Here is a 27,325-nt window from a genome sequence, read left to right as displayed (position 1 = left end):
GGAGCAGACTTTTAAAAGTTCCGATTTTGTGCTCCGCGGCTCTATCACTTGCCAGAAGCGGCCGCCGGAGGCCCCTCCCCCGCAGTCTATCCTCCCGAATATCAGCTCGGATTCACTTCTCTGCACGTCCTACCTTCCAGAAAGTGGTCGCTTTTCTGATGAGAGAGTTGTTGCTCTTCTATTCTTCGATCTCCTGTTGAGTTTGTAGGTGTTCAGAATGGTTTGATCCCTATCAAGCTGAATTCCTGAGACCAGACGAAATCCAGGTCTCCTACTCCTCCACCATCTTGCTCCGCCCCCCCAGAAGCTTTTTATCTTGATGAAGTCCCAAAAGTTCATTTTTGCTTTTGTTTCACTGGCCTTCGGAGATATATCTTGAAAGAAGCTGCTGTGGCCGATGTCAAAGAGGTTACTGCCTATGTTCTCCTCTAGGATTTTGATGGATTCCTGTCTAACATTGAGGTCTTTCATCCCCTTTGAGTTTATCTTTGTGAATGGTGTTAGAGAATGGTCGAGTTTCATTCTTCTGCACGTGGCTGTCCAATTTTCCCAGCACCATTTTTTGTAGAGACTGTCTTTTTTCCATTGCCTGTTTTTTCCTGCTTTGTCAAGGATTATTTGACCATAGAGTTGAGGGTCCATACTTGGGTTCTCGATTCTGGTCCATTTGTCTACATGTCTATTTCTGTGCCAGTACCATGCTGTCTTGGTGATCACAGCTTTGTAATATAGCTTGAAATCGGGCAACGTGATGCCCCCAGCTTTGTTTTTCTTTTTCAACATCTCCTTGGCGATTCGGGGTCTTTTCTGATTCCATACAAATTTTAGGATTGTTTGTTCCAGCACTTTGCAAAATGTCATTGGAATTTTGATTGGGATGGCATTGAAGGTATAGATTACTCTTGGTAGCATAGACCTTTTAACAATGTTTATTCTTCCGATCCATGAGCATGGAATATTTTTCCATCTTTTTGTGTCTTCTTCAATTTCTTTCATGAGTGTTTTGTAGTTCCTAGAGTATAGATCCTTTACCTCTTTGGTTAGGTTTATTCCGAGGTATCTTATGGTTTTTGGTGCTATTGTAAATGGAATCGTTTCTCTAATTTCTCTTTCTACAGTTGCGTTGCTTGTGTATAAGAAAGCAACTGATTTCTGTGCATTGATTTTGTATCCTGCCACATTACTGAATTGCTGGATGAGTTCTAGTAATTTGGGGGTGGAGTCTTTTGGGTTTTCCACATCAAGTATCATGTCGTCTGCAAAAAGAGAGAGTTTGACTTCTTCTTTGTCAATTTGAATACCTTTCATTTCTTTTTGTTGTCTGATTGCTGTTGCTAGGACTTCTAGTACTATGTTGAACAATAGTAGCGAGAGTGGGCATCCTTGACGTGTTCCTGATTTTAAGGGAAAGGCTCTCAGCTTTTCCGCATTGAGTATGATATTCGCTGTGGGTTTTTCATAGATGGATTTTATGAGCTTGAGGAATGTTCCCTCTATCCGTATACTCTGGACAGTTTTAATCAGGAAACGATGTTGTATTTTGTCAAATGCTTTTTCTGCATCAGTTGAGAGGACCATATGGTTCTTCTCCCTCCTTTTATTAATGTGTTCTATCACATTGATTGATTTGTGAATGTTGAACCACCCTTGCTTCCCGGGGATAAATACCACCTGGTGGATGATCTTTTTAATGTATTGTTGGATGCTATTAGCTAGGATTTTGTTGAGGATTTTGGAATCCATATTCATCAGGGATATCGGTCTGAAATTCTCCTTTTTGATGGGGTCTTTGCCTGGTTTGGGGATTAAGGTAATGCTGGCCTCATAGAATGAGTTTGGAAGTTTTTCTTTTATTTATTTATTTATTTATTATTCTTATCTTAATCCCCATACATTACATCATTAGTTTTAGATGAAGTGTTCCATGATTCATTGTTGGTGCATAACACCCACTGCTCCATGCAGAATGTGCCCTCCTCAATACCCACCACCAGGCTAACCCATCCTCCCACCCCCCTCCCCTCTAGAACCCTGTTTGTTTTTCAGAGTCCATCGTCTCTCATGGTTCGTCTATGCCTCCGATTTCCCCCGCTTCATTCTTCCCCTCCCGCTACCTTCTTCTTCTTCTTTTTTTTTTTCTTAACATATATTGCATTATTTGTTTCAGAGGTACAGATCTGAGATTCAACAGTCTTGCACAATTCACAGCGCTTACCAGAGCACATACCCTCCCCAGTGTCTATCACCCAGTCACCCCATCCCTTCCACCCCACCCCCCACTCCAGCAACCCTCAGTTTGTTCCTGAGACTAAGAATTCCTCATATCAGTGAGATCATATGATACATGTCTTTCTGTGTTTGACTTATTTCACTCAACATAATACCCTCCAGGTCCATCCACGTTGTTGCAAATGGCAAGATCTCATTCGTTTTGATGGCTGCATAATATTCCATTGTATATATATACCACATTTTCTTTATCCATTCATCTGTCGATGGACATCTTGGCTCTTTCCACAGTTTGGCTATTGTGGACATTGCTGCTATAAACATCGGGGTGCTCGTACCCCTTCGGATCCCTACTTTTGTATCTTTGGGGTAAATACCCAGTAGTGCAATTGCTGGATCATATGGTAGCTCTATTTTCAACTTTTTGAGGAACCTCCATACAGTTTTCCAGAGTGGCTGCACCAGCTTTCATTCCCACCAACAGTGTAGGAGGGTTCCCCTTTCTCCGCATCCCCGCCAACATCTGTCGTTTCCTGACTTGTTAATTTTAGCCATTCTGACTGGTGTGAGGTGGTATCTCATTGAGGTTTTGACTGGGATTTCCCTGATGCTGAGCGATGTTGAGCACTTTTTCATGTGTCTGTGGCCATTTGGATGTCTTCTTTGGAAAAATGTCTGTTCATGTCTTCTGCCCATTTCTTGATTGGATTCTTTGTTCTTTGGGTGTTGAGTTTGATGAGTTCTTTATAGATTTTGGATACTAGCCCTTTATCTGATATGTCATTTGCAAATATCTTCTCCCATTCTGTCGGTTGTCTTTTGGTTTTGTTGACTGTTTCCTTTGCTTTGCAAAAGCTTTTTATCTTGATGAAGTCCCAATAGTTCATTTCTGCCCTTGCTTCCCTTGCTTTTGGCGAAGTTTCTAGGAAGAAGTTGCTGCAGCTGAGGTCGAAGAGGTTGCTGCCTGTGTTCTCCTTTAGGATTTGGATGGACTCCTGTCTCACACTGAGGTCTTTCAACCATTTTGACTCTTTTTGTGTGTGGGGTAAGGAAATGGTCCAGTTTCATTTTTCTGCATGTGGCTATCCAATTTTCCCAACACCATTTGTTGAAGAGACTGTCTTTTTTCCATTGGACATTCTTTCCTGCTTTGTCAAAGATGAGTTGACCATAGAGTTGAGGGTCCATTTCTGGGCTCTCTATTCTGTTCCATTGATGTATGTATCTGTTTTTGTGCCACTATCATACTGTCTTGATGATGACAGCTTTTTAATAGAGCTGGAAGTCCAGCATTGTGATGCCACCAGCTTTGCTTTTCTTTTTCAACATTCCTCTGGCTATTCGGGATCTTTTCTGGTTCCATACAAATTTTAGGTTTATTTGTTCCATTTCTTTGGAAAAAGTGGATGGTATTTTGATACGGATTGCATTGAATGTGTAGATTGCTCTAGGTAGCATTGACATCTTCACAATATTTGTTCTTCCAATCCATGAGCATGGAACATTTTTCCATTTCTTTGTGTCTTCCTCAATTTCTTTCATGAGTATTTTATAGTTTTCTGAGTACAGATCCTTTGCCTCTTTGGTTAGGTTTATTCCTAGGTATCTTATGGTTTTGGGTGCAATTGTAAATGGGATCGACTCCTTAATTTCTCTTTCTTCTGTCTTGTTGTTGGTGTATAGGAATGCCACTGACTTTTGTGCATTGATTTTATATCCTGCCACTTGACTGAATTCCTGTATGAGTTCTAGCAGTTTTGGGGTGGAGTCTTTGGGGTTTTCCACATAAAGTATCATATCATCTGCAAAGAGTGAGAGTTTGACTTCTTCTTTGCCGATTTGGATGCCTTTTATTTCTTTTTGTTGTCTGATTGCTGTGGCTAGGACTTCCAATACTATGTTGAATAGCAGTGGTGATAGTGGACATCCCTGCCGCGTTCCTGACCTTAGGGGGAAAGCTCTCAGTTTTTTCCCATTGAGAATGATATTCGCTCTGGGTTTTTCATAGACGGCTTTTATGATATTGAGGTATGTACCCTCTATGCCTATACTTTGAAGAGTTTTGATCAAGAAAGGATGCTGTACTTTGTCAAATGCTTTTTCTGTATCTGTTGAGAGGATCATATGATTCTTGTTCTTTCTTTTGTTAATGTATTGTATCACATTGATTGATTTGCAGATGTTGAACCAACCTTGCAGCCCAGGGATAAATCCCACTTGGTCGTGGTGAATAATCCTTTTAATGTACTGTTGGATCCTATTGGCTAGTAATTTGCTGAGAATTTTTGCATCTATGTTCATCAGGGATATTGGCCTGTAATTCTCCTTTTTGATGGGGTCTTTGTCCGGTTTTGGGATCAAGGTAATGGTGGCCTCAGAAAATGAGTTTGGAAGTTTTCCTTCCATTTCTTTTTTTTGGAACAGTTCAGAAGAATAGGTGTTAATTCTTCTTGAAATGTTTGGTAGAATTCCCTGGGAAGCCATCTGGCCCTGGGCTTTTGTTTGTTGGGAGATTTTTGATGACTGCTTCCATTTCCTTAGTGGTTATAGGTCTGTTCAGGTTTTCTATTTCTTCCTGGTTCAGTTTTGGTAGTTGATACATCTCTAGGAATGCATCCATTTCTTCCAGGTTATCTAATTTGCTGGCATATAGTTGCTCATAATATGTTCTTATAATTGTTTGAATTTCTTGGTGTTGGTTGTGATCTCTTCTCTTTCATTCATGATTTTGTTGATTTGGGTCATTTCTCTTTTCTTTTTGATAAGTCTGGCCGGGGGTTTATCAATCTTGTTAATTCTTTCAAAGAACTAGATCCTAGTTTCGTTGATCTGTTTTACTGTTCTTTTAGTTTCTATTTCATTGTTTTCTGCTCTGATCTTTATTATTTCTCTTCTCCTGCTGGGTTTAGGCTTTATTTGCTGTTCTTTCTCCAGTTCCTTTAGGTGTAGCGTTAGGTTGTGTACTTGAGACCTTTCTTGTTTCTTGAGAAAGGCTTGTATTGCTATATACTTTCCTCTTAGGACTGCCTTTGCTGCATCCCAAAGATTTTGAATAGTTGTGTTTTCATTTTCATTGGTTTCCATAAATTTTAAAAATTCTTCTTTAATTTCCTGGTTGACCCATTCATTCTTTAGTAGGATGCTCTTTAGCCTCTATGTATTTGAGTTCTTTCCAGCTTTCCTCTTGTGATTGAGTTCTAGTTTCAAGGCATTGCAGTCTGAAAACATGCAGGGAGTGATCCCAATCTTTTGGTACCAGTTGAGACCTGATTTATGACCTAGGATGTGATCGATTTTGGAGAATGTTCTATGGGCACTAGAGAAGAATGTGTATTCCATTGCTTTGGGGTGGAATGTTATGAGTATGTCTGTGAAGTCCGTTTGGTCCAGTGTGTCATTTAAAGTCTTTATTTCCTTGTTGATCTTTTGCTTAGATGATCTCTCCATTTCAGTGAGGGGGGTGTTAAAGTCCCCCACTATTATTGTATTGTTGTCAATGTGTTTCTCTGCTTTTGTTATTAATTGCCTTATATAATTGGCTGCTCCCATGTTAGGGGCATAGATATTTACAATTGTTAGATCTTGTTGTTGGATAGACCCTTTAAGTAGGATATAGTGTCCTTCTTCATCTGTTATTACAGTCTTTGGTTTAAAATCTAATATGTCTGATATTAGGATTGCCACCCCAGCTTTCTTTTGGTGTCCGTTAGCATGGTAAATTGTTTTCCATCCCTCACTTTCAATCTGGGGGTGTCTTTGGGTCTAAAATGAGTCTCTTGCAGACAGCATATCGATGGGTCTTTTTTTTTAATCCAATCTGATAGCCTGTGTCTTTTGATTGGGGCATTGAGCCCATTTACATTCAGGGTAACTATTGAAAGATAGGAATTTAGTGGCATTGTATTGTCTGTAAGGTGAGTGTTCCTGTATATTGTCTGTTTTCCTTTCTGGTCTATGTTTCTTTTAGGCTCTCTCTTTGCTTAGAGGAGCCCTTTCAAGATTTCCTGTAGGGCTGGTTTTGTGTTTGCAAATTCCTTTAGTTTTTGTTTGTCCTGGAAGCTTTTTATCTCTCCTTCAATTTTCAATGACAGCCTAGCTGGATATAGTATTCTTGGCTGCATATTTTTCTCATTTAGTGCTCTGAATATATCCTGCCAGTCCTTTCTGGCCTGCCAGGTCTCTGTGGATAGGTCTGTTGCCAGTCTAATGTTTCTACCATTATAGGTTACAGATCTCTTCTCCCGAGCTGCTTTCAGGATTTTCTCTTTGTCTCTGAGACACATTAATTTTACTATTATATATCGAGGTGTTGACCTATTTTTATTGATTTTGAGAGGGGTTCTCTGTGCTTCCTGGATTTTGATGTTTGTTTCCTTCCCCAAATTAGGGAAGTTCTCTGCTATAATTTGCTCCATTATACCTTCTGCCCCTCTCTCTCTTTCTTCTTCTTCTGGGATCCCAATTATTCTATTGTTGTTTTGTCTTATGGTATAGCTTATCTCTCGAATTCTGCCCTCGTGATCCAGTAGTTGTTTAGCTCTCTTTTTTCTCAGCTTCTTTATTTTCTATCATTTGGACTTCTATATCACTAATTCTCTCTTCTGCTTCATTTATCCTACCAGTTAGCGCCCCCATATTTGATTGCACCTCATTAATAGCTTTTTTGATTTTTTTTAAAGATCTTATTTATTTATTTGAGACAGAGAGAATGAGAGAGAGAGGGAGAACACATGAGAGGGGGGAGGGTCAGAGGGAGAAGCAGGCTCCCTGCCGAGCAGAGAGCCCGATGCGAGACTCGATCCAGGGACTCCAGGATCATGACCTGAGCCGAAGGCAGTTGCTTAACCAACTGAGCCACCCAGGCGCCCCTTTTTGATTTTGACTTGGTTAGATTTTAGTTCTTTTACTTCTCCAGAAAGTGTTTCTCTAATAACTTCCATGCTTTTTTCAAGCCCAGCTAGTATCTTTAAATTGATGATTCTGAACTCCACATCTGACATTGTACTGATGTCCATATTGAGTAGTTCCCTGGCAGTTGGCACTACCTCTTGTTCTTTTTGTTGAGGTGATTTTTTCTGTCATTTCATTTTGTCCAGAGGAGAGCAGATTAATGAAAGAACAATATGCTAACAGGGTAACAACGTCCCCAGAAAGTATATTCTAAACAAATCAGAAAAGACCTGAAGCAGGGGGAAAAGAAAGGGAAAGAGAGAAAAAAGAAAAAGAAAAAAAGAAAAAGAAAGAGATAAAGATAAAAAGAAACAAAGACAGAACAAAACAAACAAAAAAATTATGATCAAATATGATCAGGCTGGTACATAGATCAGTGCCACACACTAGATTTGGGGTGTATTTTGGTCTGTTAGAAGAAGGTGCCTCCCAAAATTTTAAAGAAAGAAAAACTTATATATGTACAAAAATAAGGGTTGATATGATGAATGGATGGAATATGACTGTAAAGATGAAAATTATAAAAAATTTTATAAAAGGAATTTCTAAGAAGTTGTTTGAAAAAAAGAAAGAAGAGGATTAAAAAAAAAAGAAAAAAAGGGAGAGAATGTGATCAGGAAGGGGAGTAGAAAAAAACCATACACTAGAGATTTAGGGTATATTTTGATCTGTTAGAAGAAACTATCTCAAAATTTTAAAGAGAGAACAACTTATATATATATATGCCAATAATAAGGGTAACTACTATGAAGGGATAGAATATGACTCTAAAAATGAAAAATAAAAATGTTTTTTAAAAAAGGGATTGATAAGATGTTGGTTGAAAAAGGGAAAATGAAAAATTGAAAAAAAAAAGACAGTTAAAAAAAGACAGTTAAAAAAAAATTAACTTTGAAAGACTACAGAATCATGGTAAAAAAGCCATGGATTCTATGTGCAGTATTCCCCTCGCGCTGGAGTTCTGCAGTTCTCATTGATGGGTAAATTTGGTCTTGGCTGGCTGTTCTCGCTGATCTTCTGGGGGAGGGGCCTGTTGCCGTGGTTCCCAAATGTCTTTGCCGGAGTCTGAATTGCCCCACCCTTGCCCCATCCGGGCTAAATAATCTATTCGGGCTTGCTCTTGGGAGCTTTTGTTCCCTGCAAGCTTTCCGTACAGCTTTGGAGGCAGAGAGTGAAAATGGCAGCCTCCCAATCTCCTCCCAGAGGAGCCGAGACCTCGGGGACCTGCTCCTCAGTGTGCCCCCAGAGAAAAGCAGTCAGTCACTCCCGTCTCCCCGGTCTCCAGCCCCACTCCGTTCTCACCTGGCCTGTGACCGCGCGTTTCTATCTCTGGCGCCCAACCCCGTGTGGAGTCTCCAAACCCAGCAGATCCCTGTGGTGCACTCTTGTGCCTCTCCTCCTGGGGAAGGAAGGTGAGTCTCCCCGGATCTGCTGCTTGTTGAGTCCCTGCTGGAGGAGCAGTGGCCTGACTGTGCCCCGGATCATAGTTTATGACAAGCCCGAGCTGAGAGCCTGCACCTCGGCTCCGTCTCTGCAGCTGGCTTCCCTGCTCTGATACCTGGGAGCTCTGCTGCACTCAGGCATCCCCGGTCTTTCTGTGACCCTGAGGGTCCTGAGACCACACTGTCCCACGAGGGTTCCACCCCCCACTTAGCCACTGGAGTGAGGTCCCTCAGCGGAGCGGACTGCTAAAAGTTCTGATTTTGTGCTCCTTGGCTCTATCACTTGCCAGAAGCGGCCTATGCAGACCCCTCCCCTGCCATCTATCCTCCTGAATATCACCTTGGATTCACTTCTCCGCACGTCGTACCTTCCAGAAAGTGGTCGCTTTTCTGTTCCTTTGCTCTAATTTCTATTATTTCCTTCTTTCTGCTGGCTTTGGATGTCGCTTTCTCTTTTTTTTTTTACCTACTTAAGGTATAAGGTTAGGTTACTGACTTGGGATCTTTATTTTTTTTTAAGATTTTATTTATTTATTTGACAGAGAGAGACACAGCAGGAGAGGGAACACAAGAAGGAGGAGTAGGAGAGGGAGAAGCAGGCTTTCCGCTGAGCAGGGAGCCTGATGCGGGGCTTGATCCTAGGGCCCTGGGATCATGACCTGAGCCAAAGGCAGACGCTTAATGACTGAGCCACCCAGGCGCCCTGGGATCTTCATTTTTTTTTTTTTTTAAAGATTTTATTTATTTATTTGAGAGAATGAGAGACAGAGAGCACGGGAGGGAAGAGGGTCAGAGGGAGAAGCAGACCCCCCGCTGAGCAGGGAGCCCGATGCGGGACTCGATCCTGGGACTCCAGGATCATGACCTGAGCCGAAGGCAGTCGCTTAACCAACTGAGCCACCCAGGCGCCCAAGGGATCTTCATTTTTGATATAGGTATCACTGTTAAAAATTCCTGCAAACACAATTATCATTTTGGTATGTTGTGTTTTCATTTTCATTCATCTCAAATTATTTTCTGATTTTGCTTGTAATTTCTTCTTAGACCCTTTGGTTATTTAAGAGTGTGTTATTTAATTTACACATATTTGCAAATATTCCAGTGTTCCTACTGCTATTGATTTCTAGTTTCATTCCATTGTGGTAGGAGAAGATACTTGGTATGATTTCAGTATTTTAAAATGCATTGAGACTTGTTTTTGCAGTCTTAAATGGTCTATTCTGGAGAATGTTCCATGTGTATTCGAGGAAAACATGTATTTCAGTGTTGGTAGGAGGAGTGTTCTGTATATGTCTGTTAGGCCCAATTGGTTTATAGCGTTGTTCAAGTCATCTGTTTCATTATTTATCTTCTGTTGAGCTGTTCTATTCATTATTGAAAGTGGGGTATCAAAGTCTCCTACTGTTATAGAACTGTTTCTCCAATTCTGTCAGTTTTTGCTTCATATATTTTATGGTTCTGTTTTTAGATGTAAATATATTTATAATTGATGCATTTCCTTGATATATTGACCCTGTTATCAATCTATAATATCCTTCTTCATCTCATAACAATTTTTAACTTAAAGTTTATTTTGTCTGATATTAGTATAGCAGCACCAGATCTCTTTTTGATACTATTTGCATGGATATCTCTTTTCCATCCTTTCTTTTTCAAACTATTTGTATCTTTGGATCTAAGGTGAAACTCTTAGAGACATCATATAGTTGAATCCTTTTTTAAAATCCATTCTACCAAGCTCTGACTTTTAACTGGAGTCTTTAATCATTTAAATTTAAAGTAATTACTGATAAGTAAGGATTTACATCTGCCATTTGTAATTTGTTTTCTATAATGCCATACCTTTTACGTTTTTAAATTTTTCATTAAAACCTTGTTTTATGATTTTTTTTTCTTGTGTAGCATTTTTATTACTGCCTTCTTTCTTTTTCTGTATATCTTTAAACTTTTTTTCTTCATGGTTACCCTAGGGATTACAACTAACATCTTTATTTTTGTGTTGTGTGCTGCATTATCTTATTATTATTATTATTATTATTATTATTTTCAGTTAGCTGCATTATCTTTAATTAAGTAGAAGGACTTCCAATCATGTCACCTACAGACCATTTTACCCACTGCTCTGTTTGGCCATAAGTTTCTTGGCTCTCTCTTCAGCAATGATGAGGTGGATATCCTTTCCATGGAGATGAGAAATCCATGATTTTTTGCCTTTGCCAGTAACAAAAATGTTGGAGAGCCAGGTGGCAAAGCTGTTGCCATTGGCATCTTTCACATGAACTACATCAAAAGAACCAGAGAGTGTCTCTGTTGGTGATCACACCAATTCTTCCCAGATTAGCACCTCTAGTCACCATACAGAGATTACCAGTGTCAAAATTGATCAAGTCAGTAATCTTTACACTCTTAAAATCAATCTGAATGGTGTCATTAACCTTGATGAGGGGATCAGGATAGCAGATGGTATGAACATCATGGGTCATCAGATAAGGGATTTCTTTTGTCCCCAGAAAGGTCTTTCTCACTTTGCACAACTTATACTTTGCCTCCTCAGGTGTAATATGATGAGCATCAAAGTGACCTTTGGTGTAAAAATGAGGTGAGAATTCTCCATAGTCTTGTCAATGCTGGTGACATTCATAAAACCACCAGTGTGGGTTATATTCTGACCCTGCCATTAATCTCTTGATAAAATACTGCAAACAGATCTTTATTTCATCTTCTGTTAGGGCATACTTAAGTCTGTTCCTTAGGAAAAATGATGAGAGAGAGACGTTCTCTCAGCTTATGGGAACCAGTAAATGGATTAGGGATAAACACACTGGTCAGTTTATCCAACGTACATGCTTTGGAGCTTTTTAACTTGGTGAAGCCTCAAAAGTTCATTTTTGCTTTTGTTTCTCTTGCCTTTGGAGGCATGTGTAGCAACAAGTTGCTGTGGCCAAGGTCAAAGAGGTTGCTTCCTGCATTCCCCTCTAGAATTTTGATGGATTCCTGTCTCACATTTAGGTTTTTCATCCATTTTGAGTTTATTTTTGTGTATGGTTGAAGAAAGTGGTCAGTTTCATTCTTCTGCACATGGCTGTCTAATTTTCCCAAGACCATTTGTTGATGAGATTGTCTTTTTTCCATTCGATATTCTTTCCTGCTTTGTTGGAGATTAGTTGACAATAGAGTTGAGGGTCCATTTCTGTTCCATTGATCTATGTGTCTGTTTTTATGCCAGTACCATACTGTCTTGATTACAGCTTTGTAATAGAGGTTGAAATCCAGAATTGTGATGCCACCAGTTTTTTTTTTTTTTAACATTCCTTTGGTATTTGGGGTCTTTTCTTATTCCATACAAATTTTAGGCTTGTTTATTCCAGCTCTGTGAAAAATCTTGATGGTATTTTGATAAGGATTGCACTGAATGTGTAGATTGCTTTGGGTAGCATAGACATTTTAACAATATTTGTTCTTCTGATCCATGAGATTGGAATGTTTTTCCATTTCTTTGTGTCTTCCTCAATTTCTTTCATGAGTATTCTGTAGTTTCCTGAGTACAGATCCTTTGCCTCTTTGGTTAGATTTATTCCAAGGTATCTTATGGTTTTTGGTGTAATTGTAAATGGGATCAATTTTTGATTTCTCTTTCTTCTCCCTCATTGTTAGTGAATAGAAATGCAACAGACTTCTACGCATTGATTTTATATCCTGTGACTTTGCTGAATTCCTGTGTCAGTTGTAGCAAATTTTTGGTGGAGTCTTTTGGGTTTTCTACATAGAGTATCATGTTATTTGTGAAGAGTGAAAGTTTTACTTCTTATATGCTGATTTGAATGCCTTTTATTTCTTTTTGTTGTCTGATTGCTGAGACTAGGACTTCTAGTACTATGTTGAACAATAGTGGTAGAAGTGGACATCCCTGTTGTGTTCCTGCCCTTAGGAGAAAAGCTCTCAGTTGTTCCACATCGAGAATGATATTCACTGTGGGCTTTCCATAGATGGTTTTTTGATATTGAGGAATGTTCCCTCTATCTCTACACTCTGAAAAGTTGTAATCAGGAAAAGATACTGTATTTTGTCAAAGGCTTTTTCTGCATCAATTGAGAGGATCCTATGGTTCTTGTCCTTTCTTTTATTAATGTGGTGTATGACTTTGATTGATTTGCAGATGTTGAACCACCATTGAAGTCCAGAAATAAATCCCACTTTGTTGTGGTGGATGATCCTTTTAATGTACTCTTGGATCCGATTAGCTAGTGTCTTGGTGAGAATTTTTGCATTCATGTTCATCGGGCATATTGGTCTGTCATTCTCCTTTTTAGTGGGCCTTTGTCTGGTTTTGGGATCAAGGTAATGCTGGCCTCATAGAATGAGTTTGGAAGTTTTCCTTCCATTTCTATTTTCTGAAACAGTTTCAGAAGAATAGGTATTAATTCTTTGAATGTTTGGTAGAATTCTGCTGGGAAGCCATCTGACCCTGGACTTTTTTTGGTGGAAAATTTTTGATTACTGATTCAATTTCTTTGCTGGTCATGGGACCTGTTCAGGTTTTCTATTTTTTCCTGTTTTGGCAGTTTATATGTTTCTAGGAATGCATCCATTTCTTCCAGATTGCCTAATTTGTTGGCACATAGTTGCTCATATAATTGTTTGTATCTCTTTGGTGTTGGTTGTGATCTCTCCTCTTTCATTTATGATTTTATTTATTTGGGTCCTTTCTTTTTTCTTTTTCTTTTTTTTTTTTTTAAGATTTTATTTATTTATTTGACAGAGAGAGCGAGAGAACACAAGCAGGGGGAACAGTTGAGGGAGAGGGAGAAGCAGGTTCCCCGCCAAGCAGGAAGCCCGATGTGGGACTCAATCCCAGGACCCTGGGATCATGACCTGAGCTGAAGGCAGACATTTAACCATCTGAGACACCCAGGCGCCCCGGTCCTTTCTCTTTTCTTTTTGGTCAGTCTGGCTAGGGGTTTATCAATCTTATTAATTCTTTCAAAGAACCAGCTCCTAGTTTCATTGATCTGTTCTACTGTTTTTTTTTTTTTTCTATATCATTGGTTTCTGCTTAATATTTATTATTTCTATTCTCCTGCTGGATTTAGGCTTTATTTGCTGTTCCTTTTCCAGCTCCTTTAGGTTTAATGTTAGGTTGTGTATTTGAGACTTTTCTTGTTTCTTTAGAAAGGCTTGTATTGCTATATACTCCCCTCTTAGGACTGCCTTTGCTGCATCCCAGAGATTTTGGACTGTCGTGTTTTCATTTTCATTTGCTTACATGTATTTTTTAAGTTCTTTAATTTTCTAGTTGACCCATTCATTCTTTAGTAGAATGTTCTTTAACCTCCATGTATTTGTGGTCCTTCCCAATTTTTTTTGTAGCTGACTTCAAATTTTAAAGCATTTTGGTCTGAAAATATGCGGGAATAATATCAAACTTTTTTTACCAGTTGAGGGCAGATTTGTGACCTAGTATGTGATCTATTCTGGAGAATGTTCCATGTGCACTCCAAAGGAATGTGTATTCTTATGCTTTAGGATGAAATACTCTGAATATATCTGTTAAGTCCATCTAGTCCAGTGTGTCATTCAATGCCATCATTTCCTTTTTGATCTGCTTAGATGATCTGTCCACTGCTGTGAGTAGGGTGTTAAAGTCGCCTACTATTATTGTATTATTATCAATGAGTCTTTAATATCATTATTAAGTGGTTTATATAATTGGCTGTTCCCAAGTTAGGGGTATAAATATTTACAATTGTTAGATCATCTTGTTGGATAGACCCTTTTATGATATAGTGTCCTTCTTCATCTCTTATTACAGTCTTTGGTTTAAAATCCAGTTTGTTTGACATGACGATTGCTACTCCAGCTTTCTTTTGATGTCCATTTGCATGATAAATGGTTCTCCACCCCCTCACTTTCAATCTTCCATTACTATGTTAAATAACAGTGGTGAGTGTGGATATCCCTGTCTTGTTCCTGATCATAGAAGAAAAGCTCTCAGTTTTCCCTATTGTGGATGATATTAGTTGTGGGTTTTTATATGTGACCTTTATTATGCTGAGGTATGTTCCATCTCAACCTACATTGTTAAGAGTTTTTATCATGAATAGATGTAATTTGTCAAATCCTTTTTGTTCATCTATTGAAATGACCATGTTTTTTTATCCTTTCTCTTATTGTTGTGATGTATCATGTTGGTTGATTTGCGAATATTGGACCCACCCTGGCAACCCAGGAATAAATCCTACTTGATTATGGTGAATGCTTCTTTAATATGAAGTTGGATTCTGTTTTTCTAGTATTTTATTGAGAACATTTGCATCCATGTTCCTGAGGGATATTGACCTGTAGTTCTCTTTTATAGTGGAACCTTTGTCTGGTTTCAGTATCAGGGTAATGCTGGCCTAATATAGTGAATTTCAAAGTTTTCCTTCCTGTTCTATTTTTTGGAATAGTTTTATAAGAATAGGGGTGCCTGGGTGGCTCAGTCGTTAAGCATCTGCCTTTGGCTCGGGTTGTGACCCCAGGGTCCTGGGATCGAGCCCCACATCGGGCTCTCTGCTCAGCAGGAAGCCTGCTTCTCCCTCTCCCACTCCCCCTGCTTGTGTTCCCTCTCTTGCTGTGTCTCTCTCTGTCAAATAAATAAATAAATAAAATCCTTAAAAAAAAGGATAGATAATAACTCCTCTTTAAATGTTTGTTAGAATTCACCTGTGAAACCATCTGGCCCTGGACTTTTACTTGTTGGGAGTTTTTTGATTACTGATTCAATTTCTTTTTTGATTACTGATTCAATTGGTCTATTCAAGTTTTCTATTTTTTCCTGTTTTGGTTTTGGTAGTTTGTATGCATTTCAGAATTTATCCATTTCTTCATGGTTGTCCAATTTGTTGACCTAGAGTTTTGCATAATATTCTCTTATAATTGTTTGTATTTCTGTGGTGTTGGTTGTTATTTCTCTTCACATTTTTGATTTTATTTATTTGAGTCTTTTCTTTTTTTCTTGATAATTCTAGCTAAACGTTCATTGATTTTATTGATTTTTTTCAAAGAACCAGCTCCTGGTTTCATTGATCTGTTTTATTGTTTTTTAGTTTCTATATCAATTATTTCTGCTTTAATCCTTATTATTTCCTTCCTTTTGCTTGTTATACGTTTTGTTTGTTGTTCTTTTTCTAGCTCTTTTAGGTGAAATGTTAGGTTGTTTATTTTAGATTTTTCTTGCTTTGGGAGTTAGGCCTGTATTATTTTGAACTTCCTTCATAGATCAGCTTTTGCTTTATCCCAATAGTTTTGGATGGTTTTATTTTCATTTTCATTTGTGTCCATGTACTTTTAAAATCTCTTTTTTTGGGGTGCCTGGGTGGCTCAATCGGTTGAGCGTCTGCCTTCGGCTCAGGTCATGATCCCAGGGTCCTGGGATCGAGCCCTGCATCGGGCTCCCTGCTCGGCGGGAAGCCTGCTTCTCCCTCTCCCACTCCCCCTGCTTGTGTTCCCTGTCTCGCTGTCTCTTTCTCTCTCTGTCAAATAAATAAATAAAATATTTAAAAAAATTTCTTCTTTTATCCTGTTGACTTATTCATTGTTTGGTAGCATGTTATTATTTATTTATTTAATAAAGTAATTTTTATAGTCATTTTTGTAAGGTTTTATTTATTTATTTGACAGAGAGATAGCGAGAGCAGGAACACCAGCAGGGGGAGTGGGTGAGGGAGAAGCAGGCTTCCCGCTGAGCAGGGAGCCCGATGCGGGGCTTGATCCCAGGACCCTGGGATCATGACCTGAGCCAAAGGCAGATGCTTAAGGACTGGGGACCCAGGTGCCCCAGGTAGCATGTTATTTAATTTCCATGTATTTTTGGTCTTTCCAGATTTTTTTCCCTGTGATGTGATTGACTTCAGTTTCGTAACATTATGGTCTGAAAAAGTTTATGATATGTCTTTGATTTTCTTGAGTCTGTTGAGATTTATTTTCTGGCCTACTATGTGATGCATTCTGGAGAATGTTCCATGTGCACTTGAAATGAATGTGTATTCTGCTGTTTTCGGATGGATTGTTTTTAATGTATCTGTTAAATCCACTGTTCCAGTCTATCATTCAAAGCCATTATTTCCTTGTTTATTTTCTGTTTAGATGATCTGTCAATTGATGTAAGCAGAGTGTTAAAGTTTCTATTAACACTGTAATATTATCAATTAGTTCCTTTATGATTTTTATTTACTGTTTATGTATTTGGGTATTCCTATGTTGGGTGCATAAATATTTGCCAATGTTGTATCTTGTTGGATTGTCCCTGTTGTTATTATATATTGTCCTTTTTGTCTCTTATTACTGTCTTTGTTTTAAGGTTTATCTTGTGTGATGTAAATATTGCTACTCCAGCTTTCTTTTGACATCCATTTATATGATCGATGTTTCTCCATACCCTCACTTCCAAACAGCAGGTGACTGTATGTCTAAAATAAGTCTGTTTTAGGCAGCATATAGGTGAGTTTTTTTTTTTAAATCAATTTTGTCACCCTATGTCTTTTCATTAGAGTGTTTAGTCCATTTACATTCAAAGTAATTTTTGATTGATATGATTTATTGTCATTTTATTATTAGCTTTGTGATTGTTTCTGAAGGTTTTCTCTGAGCCTTTCTTGTCTTTCTTTCTTTTGACTTTCTTTAGTGATATATTTGGATTTTTCTCTTTATCCTTTGCATATTTATTAGTGGCTTTTGATATATGGTTACCATTAGGTTTGTATATAACCTCTTCTGCATATAGCTCTTTATATTAAATTGATGGTTGTTTAAGTTGGAACCATTTCTTTAGTCCTCTCCTCCCCAAATTTTAGGTATATGTTATTATATAATACATCCTTTTATTTTGTGAGTTCCTTAAGTGTTTTTTTTACAGAAATACTCATTTTTACTGTTTTTGTGTTTCCTACATTTGTACTGTCAATTTTGTTCTCTCCTTTCTACTCAAATAGTCTCCTTTAATATTTCTTGCAGGGGTGGTTTAGTGGTCATGAACTCCTTTAGTTTTTGTTTGTCTGAGAAACTTTATCTCTCTTTCTATTCTGAATGTTAGCCTTACTGGATAGAATATTTTTGGCAGCAATTTTTTCCCACTCAGCATTTTGAATATATCATGTTACTTCATTCGGGCTTGGAAACTTTCTGCTGAGAATTCTCCCCCTTCCCTTATGGGTTTTCTTTTGTAACTTACTGTCTTCTTTTGTCTTCCTGCATTTAAAATTATTTCTTTATCACTATATTTTGACAATCTAATCAGTATATGTCTTGGTGTGCATTTGTTTTTGTTGATCTTACTGGATCTGGATGTGTGTTTCTTTCCCCAGATTAAGGAAGTTTTGAGCTATTATTTCTTCAAATAAATTTTCTACCCCCTCTTCTCTCTCTTATTCTTCTCTGAGTCCTATAATACTAATGTTATTTCACTTGATGGAGTCACTGAATTCCCTACATCTATTCTCATTTTACATAATTTTTTTCTTTCTTTTTTGTTCAGCTTGATTAATTCCATTACTCATCTTCTAGGTCACTATTTCATATTTCATTCCTCTGCTTCTTCTTGCCTGCTGTTCATTCCATCAAGTGTGTTTCTCATTTCATTTACTGAGCCCTTTATCTCTGCTGTGTTTTTCTTATCTATGTGTTAAGTGTCTCACTCATGTCTTCCACTCTTTTCTCAAGTCCAGTGAGTATCTTTATGATCATTACTTTGAATACCCCATGAGGCATGTTACTTGTATCTGTTTTGCTTAGATCTCTAACCATTGCCTTGCCCTGTTCTTTCATTTGGGATAAAGTTCTCTGTTTTCTCATTTTGTCTACGTTTCTGTGTCCATTTTCGTTTGTTAGGAAAGTCAGCTATGTCTCCTGTTCTTGCATGTAATGGCCTTATGTATAAGAGGTTCTGTAGTTCCTTGTGTGCTGTTTCCTATTCCACAGGGCCTGGCACTTCAGGAAGTGTCTTTCAGTGTGTGCTGTGTGTGCTCTGATGTTTTGTTTTTGCTGCTTTATCCTTCAGGCCAATAGTCTGCAGAAGCTCTCCTTGCCTGTTGTGGCCAGTGTTTGGTCACTGGCTTCAATGTAGTATGTTGTAACTAGATGTGTTCTGGTCTGCTTGTGAAATAAGACCTGTCACTGCTGTCCCTGGAACTGAGGTCTTGCAAAACTCCCAGGTAAGGAGGTATGGTATTGGCAGTGGTTTGGGCTAGTCTTCTGGGGGTGTACTATGCTGGGACTGAGGCAACGTGACTGGGAGGGTGGTTCTATGGTGTGCTGGGGGAGTAGGGCTTGGTGTGAGCAAGTTAGGTAGCAAGTGTTGGCACTGCCCTGGTTCCCACAGGTGGCTCTGTGTTCATGCTGAAGGGAGGGGAAATGGTACTGACCAGTTCCCTTGTTCCTGGAGGGGTCTCTTTGTGAACATTTTAGCACTGGGATGTGCTCTGAGATGAGGTAATAACCTCTCTACTCTGTGCCCAAGGTGTTCTTCTGATCACTGTTTCCACACTGTATGTTCCCTGGCTCTTTGCCCTGCTTTCTCTCCAAGAGCAGCCCCAATGTCCTCTGAGCTCTCCCAGAGCCAAACATACTGACCTTTAAATCTCCAGGCTTTAAACCCTGATGGTTGCAAGAATTCACGAAATCCAGCCCCTCTTGATTTCCAAGAAAATTGTCAGGGAATTTGTTTTCTCCCTATGCTCCTCTGTGTATTAGTTTGTCTCTCACCCTTCTCCATAACTGTGACTTCCTCCCCACTGTAGTGATTCCATTTCTCTCTTCTGACTTTCATTAGTGATAGAGAGTGAGTCTCCACACTTACTATCTTCTTCAACATGGCCTCTTCCTTACCTTTAGCCGTGGAGTTTGTTCTGCCAATCTTTAGGTCAATTTCTTGAGTATTTAGGGTGATTTGATAGTTACCTAGTTGTATTTGTGGGACAAGGTGAGTCTAGGGTCCTCCTTTTCACTGCCATCCTCTAATTCCCACTCACTATTGTCACAAATTATATCTTTATACATTGTGTGTTCATTAACATAGATTTGTAATTATTTTTAATGCATTCATTATTTAAATATTATTGGAAATAAAGAGGATTCACAAACCAAAATTGCAACAATACCAGTTTTTGTATTTATCTATGTTGTTACCTTACTGTTCTTTATTTTGTCAGATGACTGAGTTATTGTCTAGTATTGTTTTATTTCTATCTGCAAGAGTTCCTTTCATATTTGTTGTAGGGAAGGTATGCTAGCAATAAGTTCTCTCACTTTTTGTTTATCTGGAAATATCTTCATTTCTCCATCATTTTTAAAGGATGGATTGCTAGATAGAAATTTCTTGGTTGACAGTTTTTTTTTCTTTCAGTACATTATATATGTCCTGTCACTGCCTTGTAGCTTCCATAGTTCCTGGAAGGAAATTTGCTGATAATCTTATTGAGCATCCCTTGTACAAATTAAATTTCTTCTTTCACTTCTTTTATGATTGTTTCTTTGTCTTTGTCTTTTGACAAAATGACTAATGTGTCTAGATATAGATCTCTTTGTGTTTGTCCTACTTGAAGTTTGTTGAGCTTCTTGGATGTGTTTATTAATATCTTTAATCAGATTTGTGATATTTTGGCCATTATTTTTTTAGATTTTTAAAAATCCCTTTTCTCTCTCTTCTTCTGGGACTCCTATTATGTGTATATTGATATATTTTAGGGTATCCCACAGGTTCTGTTTATTTTTCTGTATTTTCTCTTTTGTTCCTCAGATTGGATAATCTCAATTGACCTATCATTAAGTTCTCTGATTCTTTCTTCAGCCTGCTCAAATCTGCTGTTGAACCCCTATAGTAAATTTTTTATTTCAGTTACACTTCTTAGTTCCAGAATTTCTATTTGGCTCCTTTTTGAATCTTTTCATTGATATTTTCTATTTGGTGAGACATCATTCTCCCTGTTTCATTTGGTTCTTTGAATATATTGAAGACAGTTGATTTAAAAACTTTTTCATGTGAGACCAATGTCTGGGCTTCCTTAGAGATAATTTTTATTCATTTATTTTTTTTCCTGACTGGTTCGTACCTTCTTGTTTCTCTGTGTTCCATATAATTTTTTTTGTTGTTAAAAGATGGACAGTTCAAATATTATAATATGGCAACTCTGAAAATCATATTATGGAATTCGGATTCTCCTCTCTCGCTGGGGTTTATTGTTGCTACTCGTTGTGTGTTGTTTATTTAGTGGTTTTTTGTAAGCTCTTTGTTTAAAGTCTGTATTCTTTGTGGTGTTTAGGCACTGAAGTTAGTATTCCATTATCTTAGTGGACAACTATTTTTTTTTAAAGATTTATTTATTTATTTTAGAGAAAGCACGAGAGAGAGTGAGTGGGGGGACAAGCAGAGGGAGAGGGAGAGAGAAAATCCTCAAGCAGACTCCTGCTGAGTGCAGAGCCCAAAGCGAGGCTTGATCTCAGGACCTTGAGATCACAACCTGAGCTGAAATGAAGAGTCAGCCACTTAACCAACTGAGCCACTGAGGTGTCCCAGTGGTCAACTCTTTTCTAAAAAAATTTTTTTTAGGGGGTGCCTGGGTGGCTCAGTCATTAAGCATCTGCCTTAGGCTCAGGTCATGATCCCAGGGTTCTGGGATCAAGTCCCGCATCGGGCTCCCTGCTCGGTGGGAAGCCTGCTTCTCCCTCTCCCATCCCCCCTGCTTGTGTTCCTGCTCTCACTATCTCTCTCTGTCAAATAAATGGGTGAAATCTTAAAAAAAAATTTTTTTTTTAATGTTTGGAGCCAAGAAAAAAAAGAGAAAATGAAAAAAAAATACTTTGCTATTCTTTGAAGATTGGTTCTGTATTGGAATACTCTTTCAGTGCTTAGCCAGGATATTTACAACTCTACTTTAGCATTTATTTCCTATTTGCACCAAATCTAAAGGTGAGCCATAGCTGAAAACTTAGGCTCTTCTCAGGTCTTTTCTGAACAGGTATTCAGCCCTAGGTATGAATGTCACATTCTCCTCCACTTCAGCTTTAGTGAGAAATAACGACATACTTCATTGTATAATTTTAAGGCATACAACATGACGGTTTGATTTACATATATTGTGAAATTAGTACCACAGTAGTTTCGGCTAACATCCATCTTTTCATATAGATACAATAAAAAGAAAAGAAAGAATAAAAAAAAGAAAAAATGTTTTACTTGTGATGAGAATTCTTAGGACTTACTCTCTTAACACTTTCCTGTACAGTTGACCCTTGAACAACATGGGTTTGAACAGCATAGGTCCACTTGCATGTGGATTTTTCTTTTGATAAATACAGTAGACTTCTATAAATGTGTTTTCTTTTCCTTATGTTTTTCTTAAATACTATCTTATTTTCTCTAGTTTACTTTTTTAAATGTTAATAACAACTTTATTTGTAATAATAAAAAAATCAGAAACAGCCCAAATGCCAATTAACATGTGAATGGTTAAATTAACTGTGAGGTATCCATATAATAGAATACTATTCAGCAATGAAAAGTGATGAGCTATTAATATACCCAACAATATTGATGAATCTCAAAATAGTGCTAACTGATAAAATAAACTGGAACCAAAAACATACATATTATTCAATTTTTATAAAATTTAAGTAAATTCAAACTAACGTATAGTATTGCAAAGTGTAACAATGATTTTTAAGGTCCAAGGAGCAGGGAAGAGAGGAAGGGAAGAGAAACAAAAGAGCATGAGGAAAGTTTGGGAGGATGGAAATGTTCATTATTTTGATTTTGGAATGATTTCACAGATGTGTGTGCATGTGTCAAAATTATCAAATTATCTATTTTATATAAATGCAGTTATTGTATGTTAATTTCCTCAAAAAAACCTGTTAAAATAAAAACATATATAATATTTCACTTATATCAATGATATGGTAGATTAACAGCTACTCCACATCCTCTCCAACATATTGTTAGGTTTTTAAATTTTAAGTATTCTCGTTCTAAAGTTTTATTTTAATTTCCCTGCAAAATAATATTTAGCACGTGTTCCTATGCTTATTGTCCTATGCTTATCTTTTTTGAGCTGCCTGTTTATTATTGACACTCACTAGCTAAAGATCATCTAGTTTACTTTAATGTAAGAGTACAGTATGTAATACATATACAAAATATGTGTTAATCTACTATTTATGTTATTGGTAAGGCTTCCAGTCAACATTAGGCTGTTAATAGTTAAAATTTTGGGGAGTCAAATGTTATATGCAGCTTTTTGACTGCACAGAGGGTGGCACTCCTAACCCCCACATTGTTCAAGTGTTAACCAGAAAGCATACAACAGTGTTATCTACAGTCATCTGGTTGTAAGTTACATCCCTAGTACTTATTTATCTTATAACTGGAATTTTGTACCTTTTAATCACCTTCCTCCGATTTTTGCTCCCTGTCTCTGATAACACAAGTCTGATCTCTTTTCCTATAAGGTTTTTTTTTTTTTTTTTTTTTAGATTCCACATATAAGTAAGATAGTATAGTATTTGTCTTTCTCTGTCTGACTTATTTCTCTAAGCATAATGCTTTTAAGGGCCATCCGTGTTGTCACAAATGATAGGAATTCCTTGTATTTTTATGGCTAAATAATATTCCATTTTATATATACCACAGCTACTTTATCCATTCATCCATTGATGGACACTTAGGTGTTTCCATGTCTTGGTTATTATAAAAAATGCTGCTATGAACATGGGGTACAGATATCTTTTTTGAGTTAGTGTTTTCATTACTTTTGAATATATTCTCAGAAGTTGAATTGCTGGATCATATGGTAGTTCTATTTTTAATTTTTTGAGGATGATCCATGCTATTTTTCATAGTGGCTATACCAATTTACAGTCACACTAAAAGTGTACAAGTGTTCCCTTTCCTCCACATCCACATTTATCTCTTGTCTTTTTGGTGATGGGTATTCTAACAGGAATGAGGTCATATCTCATTGTGGTTTTGATTTGCATTTTCCTAATGACTAGTGATGTTGAGCATCTTTTCATCTTCCTGTTGGCCTTCATATATTTTCTTTGGAGAAATGTCTATTCAGGTCCTTTGCCCATATTTAAATTGGGTTATTTGTTTTGTTGCTATTCAGTTGTATGAGTTCTTTATATGTTTTGGATATTAACCCCTTATATGATATATACTCTACAAATATTTTTTTTCCCTAGTCCATGAGTTTTCTTTTCACTTCATTTATGGATGTGACATTCTTGATACCCCCATATACCAGTATACACTAAAGCTTTAAAAAGCCTCTTTTCCTCCCCAATTTGCCTTTCCATCATCTTCATTGCCAGGCTTTCTGATCTGTCTATTGTTGTCCCAACTGTTTTTTCTTGGCCCAGGCTGTTGTGTCCAATATTTTTGCCTTAAAATCCTTTTGACAAAAGATGACCAGGAAGCCATCCAGTACTGATAATGCTCCAAGTCAGTGAAAACAGAGCCAAGAATTTCCAATGGTCATTAAGAAGCCACCAGATAGTTCAAGACACACAACCACAATTAAAAAAATATAAAGCCTGTGTTTATCCCTCTATCAGTAGCAACCTCTGCGAGACTGTGGGCTGCTGTCTTCAGACCATGCCAGACTTGGGAGTGGTGGATGGTAAGCAAAAATTTTGAGTGCCTGCTTCCTGCAGAATACAGTAGCTTCTTTCATCATTAAAATTTCCCCTGGTTGTTCTCAGTTTTTGAATAGATTCTACAATTCTACAAAATGTGATTCTTGCAGTTTTTTTCCAGTTTACTTATTTATTTTTTTGGAGGGGACAGAGCCCTGGAGTTCCCTACTCTGCCATATTCAGTGATGTCACTCTAATTCAAACTTTTACCATTAATGCTCAAGTTTAAACTTGAGGGTTTTTTTTTTTTTGGACTTACTCTTTTACATATTTCCACTGGTGTTGAACTAGATTACAAAAAATACTTTAAAATACTCAGGATATGAGTGTTATATGGAACTAATGAATTGTTGAACACTACATCAAAAACTAATGATGTACTATATGTTGACTAATTGAACATAATAAAAAAATATCTCAGATAACAAAAATAAAATTTCAAGATTATTACTGTAGTATTGAATTTTTCTTACTCTCCTAGCATCAGTTACATTCCACTTTGTTGTAAATATCATAAACTACTTTTTACATGCTATAATTCTTCAATTTGTATATTTTTCTACATTCCTTTCTAGAGGGCAAGGACTATATTTTTTTCATCTTTGCATATCCAGTATCACCAAGCACAGAGTATCATACACAGCTGTGATCAATAAGCCTTTGTTGGATGAACGGATTTTATGTTACATCTTCTTAAAGAGACTTTCACTCCAACACATAAAATGAATTTGAAACAAACCTCTACTGAAATATCATCTCAAAGAGACATAAAAACTAATGCTTTAAATTAGTTGCTGCTATCATATCCACTTCCTTTAATTGATTTTCTTGGATTACCAGTGAGAAGAGTGACTCAGGACTTCTTACCTGCTTCACTCAAGGTTCACTTACATCTAGATTGTTTATGTATTTCTAGCTCCTATTTCAGTTGTGGAATAACTTTTAAAAATGCTAAGTAGCTCCTGATAAAAGTGCTTAGTAATCCTATTTTTCTTCTAGTCTTTATCTAGTTTTCTCACCTTATTTCATTATTTCTCAAGATTATCACCTTGACACTATTAAGTTTTCAGGTAGCAGCAGCGTTCTCTGAAGGCAAAAGCCCATAGAAGAGAGCAGAGGCATTGGTATTAGTAATAGGGACATGGGTTCAAATTTGATTCTGGCTTTGCCATTTACTGGTGGTATTGGCTTTGCAAGGTTAATAATTAAAGTATCATTTTCTTTACCTAGAAGATAATAATTATATCTCAATTACAGTTTAATTTGAAAATTAAATAAAATGGCACATGAGAAAAACTTGATATTAATTACTCATTTGAGAAATTATTAATTATTATTTACAATAAATTTGGCAATTAGATTAGCCTTATTTACAAGATGCCTAACTCAATTAAGGTGTTGACCAGTATAGAAAATTATTCAAATAACCTTTGAATTTTGCTATCATAAATTCTAAAACCCAGAAATCCAATATCTAGGTGCAATACCATTACAAGGAAATAGTCTGAATACTAAAGCTCTTTTCTTTCCTTTTCAGATCATTCAGAGTATTACTCCTTTTTGGCTTTGGTTACTTAATAATTATCCACAGTGTATTCCCTTAAAACAATCCTGAAGAGTCTGACACCTATTCATATCAATTCACTTTTATTTATTTGTTTTCCAAATTTTTAATTAAATTTTAGTTAGTTAACATATAGTGTAATATTGGTTTCATGAGTAGAATTCGGCGATTCACCACTTACATATAACATCCAGTGGTCATCCCAACAAGTGCCCTCCTTAATACCTATCACCCATTTAGCCCATCCCTCCACAACCTCCATCCATCAACCCTTAGTTTGTTCTGTATCATTGAGTCTCTTAGAGTTTGCTTCCATCTCTCTTTTTTCCCTTCCCATATATTCATCTGATTTGTTTAATAAAATCCCTGTATGAGTGAAATCATATGGTATTTGTCTTCCTCTAACTGCTTATTTTGCTTAACATTATACTCTTTAGCTCCATCCACATCATTGAAAATGGCAAGGTTTCATTCTTTTTGATGGCTAGGCAATATTCCATTGTATATATGCACCATGTTTTCTTTATCCATTCATCATTTGATGGACACTTTATGCTCTTTCCATAGTTTGGTTATTATTGATAATATTGTTATAAACATCAGGGTGCATGCACCCCTTTGAATCTGTATTTTTGTATCCCTTGGGTAAATACCTAGTAGTGCAATTGATCTGTCATAGCTTAGTTCTATTTATAACTTTTTCAGGAAGCCCATAGTATTTTCCAGAGTGGCTGCACCAGTTTGCATTTCCACCAACGGTGTAAAAGTGTTTCCTGTTCTCCACATCCTCGCCAACACCTGTTGTTTCCTGTGTTGTTAATTTTAGCCATCCTGACAGGTGTGAGGTGGTATCTAATTGTGGTTTTGATTTGTATTTCACTGATGATGGTGATGTTGAGCATCTTTTCATATGTCTATTAGCCATCTGGAGTTCTTCTTTGGAAAAGTGTCTATTCATGTCTTCTGTCCATTTCTTAACTGGATTATTTTTTTGGGGGGGAGGGTTTAATAAGTTATTTATAGATTTTGGATACCTACCCTTTAGCTTTGTTGATTGTTTACTTCACTGTGCAGAAGCTTTTTATCTTGATGAAGTCCCAATTGTCCATGTTTGCTTTTATTTCTCTTGCCTCTAGCAACATGTCTAGTAAGAAGTTGCTATGGCCAAGGTCAGAGAGGTTGCTGCTTGTGTTCTCTTCTAAGATTTTGTTGGTTTCCTTTCTCACATTTAGGTCTTTCATCCATTTTGAATTTGTATTTGTATATGGTGTAAGAAAGTGGTCCAGTTTTATTCTTCTGCATGTTGCAATCCAGTTTTCCCAACACCATTTGCTAAGGAGACTGTCTTTTTTCCATTGGATATTCTTTTCTGCCTTGCCAAAGATTAGTTGACCATATAGTTGTGGGTCCATTTCTGGGTTCTCTATTCCATTCTATTGATCTGTGTGTCTGTATTTGTGCCATTACCATACTG

General features: G+C 37.3%; 1 pseudogene; it reads right to left on the bottom strand.

Annotated features, from left to right (window-relative positions):
* Positions 1-10,731: 10,731 nt before the first annotated feature.
* On the bottom strand, positions 10,732-26,637 carry LOC110573052 (annotated as a pseudogene).
* Positions 26,638-27,325: the final 688 nt, after the last annotated feature.

Source organism: Neomonachus schauinslandi, chromosome X, assembly GCF_002201575.2.
Source record: "Neomonachus schauinslandi chromosome X, ASM220157v2, whole genome shotgun sequence".
NCBI lineage: Eukaryota > Metazoa > Chordata > Mammalia > Carnivora > Phocidae > Neomonachus > Neomonachus schauinslandi.
Note: the sequence above shows the minus strand (reverse complement) of the source record. Positions and strands in the feature narration are given on the sequence as shown.